This window comes from Salminus brasiliensis, chromosome 6 (assembly GCF_030463535.1).
Source record: "Salminus brasiliensis chromosome 6, fSalBra1.hap2, whole genome shotgun sequence".
Taxonomy (NCBI): Eukaryota; Metazoa; Chordata; class Actinopteri; order Characiformes; family Bryconidae; genus Salminus; species Salminus brasiliensis.
In genome coordinates this window covers 43,239,638-43,247,184 of record NC_132883.1, presented here as the reverse complement: position 1 = coordinate 43,247,184, position 7,547 = coordinate 43,239,638, and positions in this window count along the sequence as shown.

Here is a 7,547-nt window from a genome sequence, read left to right as displayed (position 1 = left end):
TAAACAATATTATTTACAGATAAACAATATTATTTACAGTAGCATTAATATTATTAGGCAGCATGGTGCAAGTAGAGTCATAATTATCTGCTCCAGAAAGTCCTATTCTATTGGCAGTACTAGTCAAGCTGTGTGGGTGTGCGAAATACATGCAACACAAAGTAGATGAATGCATTTATTGTATGTCCACAAACATTTGGACATACAGTGTGAGTACTGATAACACTGGAATACGATCATCCAGAACCATGATGCTAAGGTCCCTCAGATTGGATATGGGAATATGCTGAAAATGATCAGTGTAGCATGGATACAAGCTCAGGATGATGATGATGATGATGATGATGGTGGTGTCGGTTAAGTGATGATGATAAGGACTCTCTTTCAGCCCAGTGGTCACCAAAGCCAGCTCTCCGACTGAGTGACCTGAGGGGAGGGAAAGGCCTGTTACATAATCCGGCCGCGGCCGCGCTGTTCACATTACTGAGGCTGAGCAGCGTGGCTGGGATGGAGTGATGGAGGGGTAAAGAGAGAGAGAGAGAGAGAGAGAGAGAGAGAGAGAGAGATAGGAACAAGTGCCCTGTGCAGCCAGCCCAGATGTTACTACAGCCCACTCATAGGGCATGCAGTGACACTCTCTCTCTCACACACACACACACACACACACCATCCCAGCTACATAGAAAATCACACCAGTGACAAACAGAGGACTGCTGTGTGGTTGAGAACCAGTGGTGATCCATGACTATGGATTAGACCATAGCCTTCAGATTAGGCCATAAATGTAAAAAAAAAAAAAGAGGATTCATCTGTACAGTAATGCTAATTTCTGCTGTTTCTGTACACTATTTGGACAAAAGTATTGGGACACCTGCACCTGGATATTCAAGGATAGTCAAAAGAGCTCATCCTGCTTTTGTTGGATTTGTGTTTGTCTCTGTTGTCCAGGGATGGATTTCTACTAGATTCTGAAGCACTGCTGTGAGGGGCTCGCATTCAACCCCACCTCATCCCAAATTCATCAGCTCATTTCAAAAGTACTGGATGGAGCTCCATCACCATCATTCCAGAGAACACAGTTCTTCCACTGCTCCACAGCTCAATGCTGGGGGGCTTTATAGCCCTCTAGCCCACGTCTGGTATTAGGCAGCATGGTGCTACCAGGTTCATTCTAGGTTAGGGCCTAGACAAACTGTGTCTGTGTCTGTCTGTGTGTGTCAGCAATGGGTGCAACTTAGAGTAGCTGAATGCATTCATTAGAAGGGGTGTCCACAAACATTTGGACATATCGTGTATGTTAGCATGAAGCTAACCCCAAAGCTCTTGTTTTTTCGGCTGTTCTGAGTTAAATCACACTTCCACTGTTACACTTCCACTGACATTTACAGTCAGTGATGTATCTAGAACCCACAGAAGTTCTAGAGTAGGTTTCAGACAAAACTGGTCCCATTCTCTGAACATCAGAATGTGATTGGCTGAATTCTCTCAGTTTCAGTTTCTAATAGTGCTGGTGGTTAACCTGATATGTTAGACCTTAGAGTTCTAATAATAAAGTCCCAACCAATGGGAGAGCTTTATATATTATATATATATATATATATATATATATATATATATGCAACTACCCGTCTGGAACGGCACTAAAACACAGGAACATTAGGCTAAAGAGCTCAGGGACACATCTGTAGCTACCAAAATAGATCTGGAGTTTGAAAGCCCAGTCCGAATGTTCCAGCAATCGATCGTTTTCCGTGGATTCTGCCACTGGCGTGATGTTCCTCACAGCGCACACTGTGTGCTGGCCGTCATTATTTATCCATGAGCTGATTTTCATCTCCCAAATTTGTTTCACTTAAGGTCTGATGAAATATGTTGAGCATGCTGATCAATAACTCTGAAATCCTCCTGCCCGGAGTTCTACAGTCGTCCTCCGGTGTTGGGTGAGATTGTGAAAGCAGGCCTGTTTCACATTCGAATGCTGAATAAATACCCTTGTGTTTAAAAGTATCCAGGCACCTGATATCAATAAATAGAAATTCTATTATCTACTGAATCAATAATTTACAGTATTTAAAAAACATGTATAGTATTTACTGAATAATTTATAGTGTTTATTTCATATTTTATAGTAGTGTTGAATCATTTATCATATAAAAAATCAAGCAGTTTCTGAATAATGAATAGCATTTACAAAACACATTACAATGTGCACTAAATAAGTCTAGTATTTACTAAACTCCTTACAATATCTACTGAATAATTTATAGTGATTGCTGTATAATTAATAGCTATAGTGATCATTTATAGTATTTACTAAATAATTTACAATATTTACTGAATAATTAATAGTACTCAATGTATCAATAGTAATCAATAGTAATAATTTATAGTATTGATAATAATAATGATACTGAATAATTGACTATATTTACTGAATAACTGACAATATTAACTGAATAATTCATAGTACTAACGGTGTAATTAATAGCAATAGTAATGTTTTATAGCACTTACTGAATAATTTACAATATTTACTAAATCATTTATAGTATATACGGTATAATTAATAGCAATTGTAATAATTTATAGAATATAAATATTTATATTTCTTGAATAATATACAATAATATACAATATTTTTAAGGTTTATAGTATTTACTAAATAACAGTAATTGAAATCATGTGCATTATTTACTGAGTAATTTACAATATTTACTGTATAACTTGCAATATTTTCTGAATAATTAGTAATAATTAATAGTACAGTACTTACTGTATAATTAATAATCATTCATAGTACTTACCAAATAATTTGCAATGTATACCAAGTAATGTACATTACCTATTGTATAACTAATAGTTATTAAAATCATGTGTAGTATTTACTGAATAATTAACAATATTTACAGAATAATTTCTAGTATTTACTAAATAATTAATAGTAATAGAAAGTACTGTGTAATTTATAGTATTTACTTAGTAATTTATAATACTTACTGAATAATTTGCCAGATATACTAAATAATGTATAGTACCTAGCGTATTATTCATATTAATTGAAATAATTTACAATATTTATTAAATACTTTTTAGGACTTACTGTTTAATAAATAGCAACAGTAATACTTATATACATAAAGTATTAAAAAACGAAAATATTTACTGAATAACAAACAGTTACTGAATAATTCATAGGCTAATGTTCATCATTAAGCAAAGACAGACAGAGAGAGAGTTTGCTAATAAAAAGAGAGAGTACATTTTTTTTTGATTGACATTCTCCCTAAAGCCTCTGCTGTGCTAGTTATTACCATTTAGCCTAACAGCACAAAGTGTAAATAGACTAATCCTGCTTAAGCAATATAATACTCTAATACCCTAATATTGCTACTGGATTAATGACCAAACAGCGCTTCTCTGCATCTCTGCATGCTCACGTTGTCACAGCTATGGTGTTCAGACGAACACTCCAACTGGCAAAATATTGGCTAGCCCAATACCCAAACCCAACACAGCATCATCTGCATGGTTTAACTGAACATCATTACATCAACCCACCTCGTCTCCATCGTCCCCAACTCATCTCAAAAGTACTGGATGGAGCACCATCCATCATCACCAACACAGTTCTTCCACTGCTCCACAGCTCAATGGCATTAGACAGCATGGTGCCAATAGGGTCATGTTTACTTATGGGGCAGTCATATTCTATTGGCCTTCTATTGGGTGCAGCCTAAAGTAAGCTGAATGCATTAATTAGAAGGGGTGTCCGCAAACATTTGGACACGTAGTGTATGTGTAGTGTCTATCGCTATCCGCATTGACAGATATGTACTTCCTGACAAAGCCTTAGCTTTTTGAAACACAACCCCTCCGAGCAGCGGTGTGTGTTTTTGTAACCTACACTACCGGCAGGACACCACGCACCCGACCACAGGAACAGAGCCTCAGGCTCCTGCTCAAAATACCAGCCGGCCTCTAGCAAAGATCAGCAGAAAGTATTAGCGTCCAGTCACATGATCTGACACACACAAACAAAATGCCCGTAACCGAACCATCTTTTCCGAGCTGTGACGTATCACCAGCCCATACAGGATGCGGTGATTCCTTACGGCATCCCAGCCAAGGCCACCGCGGCAACACTGAGCTAAAAGAGGCAACATCCAGTCAACGCGCTGTGTAACACACACCGTCTCTCACACACTGCACAACGATGGCTTCTGTTTTGACAGGACGGCCTAACCGAGTGTGAGAGTGTGAGAGAAGACCACAGAAGCCAGCAGCAGAGGATGCAACCACGGGAGGCTTAATCATTCATCCAGAATAACCCCCTGAACTAGCACAGGCTAGGACCAAACAGAGAGACCTCCTCTCCATCGCCGCTCCCTCGTAAACAGACTGGATTACCTCAGCTGACTAACAAACTGGAGCTGAACGCACACCAGAATGAAAAACGCTGCACCAGAAAACCAAACCCGGAAAAAGGAGCTAGGCTAGAAGCTAACCAGGTTCAGTTAGCTAACCACACACCAAAAAGATAGCAGAACTATCCAGTAAGACTCCAGTAAGGAATAATTGCAAAAAAAAATCTTGCTACAGTTCTAAAAACAAAGCCATGCTAAACAAAGCTTTGCCATGTGGCTCCTGTGAGCTGCCGCAGTGCCGTAAACCAGCCACACAGTCTCATTCTGAGCAAAAATAACAGGGTGGTAAACAGGCCTGTATAACAGCACCGGAGCAATTTTCACCCCAATCAAAGTCACATACTACACCAAATTGAGGAAAACTAATAATTTTAGTAACTATTCCTTCTTAAAGTCTTATTAAATAGTGCTGCTATCCTGTCTCGCGATGTGCGCTTAGCTAGCTGAAGAGATGTTAATGCCAGGCAGCTAAGGTTAGCTTTTAGCCTAGCACAGATACCTGCTTACCCTGACCTCCACCGTCTTGGATCAGGCCTCAGACAAAGCCTTGGTCAAAAGGCCACTTTTGCGTATTGCGCATTTCGGCACTAGATGCGCAAGATTACAGCGCTGTTAGCGATGTTTGAATATTGTTTTCAGATGCGATTTTTTGCGAGAAATTTTACATTTCATCCAATCGATTGGCAAAGAGAGAGAGCGGAAACATGCAATACGTGGAAGTGGCCAATATTGGGGACGGTCGTTGTTGAGGGTATAACTGCACAAAAAACCCAAGCCAAGCTAGTAGATAGTCCTCTAACAACGGCCTTACCCAATATAGGCCACTTTCGAGTATTTCCGCACTAGGTGTGCAAGATTACAGCGTGGTTAGCGATGTTTAAATATTGTTTTCAGAAGCGATTGGCAAAGAGAGAAGGCGTAAATGCACAATACGCGGAAGTGGACAATATCAGGGACGGACGTCCCCCCAACGTCCACATATTCCCGCCCTAGATCCTCAAGATTACAGCGTTGTTGGCGAAGTTTTTGCAAGAATAAAGTTCTACCGCCTCTCTAATGCGGGAGTGTACGTTTCTTGAATTTCACAGAGCGCGAAGATGCACAATTCGTGGTGGTGGCCTATATTGGGGACGGCCATTGTTAGCAGTTAGCTAGCCCCCTAACAACAACCGTCCCCAACTTCGGACACTTCCGCGCATTGCGCAATTTCCCGAGAGCGTAAATATGCAACAGTGGCCTATATTGTGGACAGACATTGTTAGGGGACAAACTGCTACAAACAAAACAAAGATGTTAGCCCTGAGCTAACACATTAGCCTTGAGCTAACATGGTAGCCATGGTTAAAACAATACAAAACAATGTGTTGTGATTAGAAATTAATAAAACATATCATATTAAATCAAATTGTACTGTATTGTGACCAACATATTAGCTCGCTAGCTAGACAGCTTTGCTAGCTTTTTGGTTGCTAGCTAGCTAGCTAAGTCTCAAGCAATTAAATATGGTATAACTAGCTACAATATTAGAGCCTAAATACGCAACAGTGGCCTATATTGTGGACAGCCATTGTTAGGGGACAAACTGCTAGCTAGCTAAGCTATCTAGCTTGCTAGCTAGCTACAAACAAAACAAAGCTGTTAGCCCTGAGCTAACACACTAGCCTTAAGCTAACATGATAGCCACAGTTAAAACAATACAAAACAATATGTTGTGATTAGTAATTAATAAAACATATATTAAATCTTATTAAAATTGTACTGTTGTACTTATTTGCGATTGCTAGCTTTTTGGTTGCTAGCTAGCTAGCTAAGTCTCAAGCACTGATTTATGCAGATATTTATATTTAAAATAAATATGGTATAGCAAGCTACACTATTTTTAGTGTATTAATTATTATTTTATCTGTAGTTATATATTTTTGCTACGGAATTTAGCTAGCTAGGGTACTAGTATGCTATCCCCCCTTCCTTTAGGTCACTTCAGTTCCCTTGATAGTGCAAAACACGTAAGCTCGATTTGGGACACAGCCACAGTTGCCGCTTGAAACCCAATTAGTGTCAATTCGGCTTCACTTCAGTGCGCTTTATTGGCATGATCATAACAGGCCTATAAAAGGCTACACCGTCTATAACACACATATAACATGTCTTTATATAAACAAGGTAAACAGCTAACAGCTTAGCATAATGGGACGCAGCCGGTTTGCGCTGCACTGGGGATTCGCGTCTACAGCATGTCTCTATAAGTGTGTATGCAATGGAGGGGGCGAATGATAAGTTTGCCCACTCCCTTACTATGGACGTGATGGGGCAGATGCTTTAATTGCCCCCTCCACCACCACTACTGGCACCTACATCTACATGCACATGAGCACAGGGGTGCACACACACACATATACGCTGCAGAGGGGAGCAGAATGCAATGCTAAGCTGCAGAAATGGGCTGTTTTCTGGAATTGTCCGTTCCACCTTAAATGGTGCAGCAGTTACATTCTGGCGCCTGAGGCGCCAGAATGTAACTGCTGCACCATTTAAGGTGGAACGGACAATTCCAGAAAACAGTCAACTTCAGCTTCATAAGCTGCAGCGTTACATCGTAGCATCACACACACACTCACACACACACTCACACACACTCTCTACCTTCTCTCGTGTCCCTCCTCGCGCTCCTCAAAACGACGATATACGACTCTGCCCGCGTTATAGGATTGCTGTTGCTGGGGAAAGGAGAGATAGAGCTCTCTCTCTACCTCTCTCTACCTCTCTCTCCTCTCTCTCTCTCCCTCTCTCTCTCCCCCTCTCTCTCTCTTTCTGCTCGGTTCATCCGCCAGCGCCGCTCAGTGAAGGCGAAACCGCGCGAGCAGCTCTGGAGGAGAGAGAGAGAGAGGGAGAGGGAGAGAGAGAGAGTGAGGGAGGAGAGAGAGAGAGAGAGAGAGAGGGAGAGGAGAGAGAGAGAGAGAGAGCACGCTGGAACACACACACACATACGCTCACGCGCTGCTCTGCTGGAACAGAACGGGAGGGAGAGCGGCACATACGACGCGCGCGCTAAGCAATTTCTCTTCTCTGCTCATTTCTCTCTCTCTCATTTCTCTCTCTCTCTCTCTCTCTCATTTCTCTCTC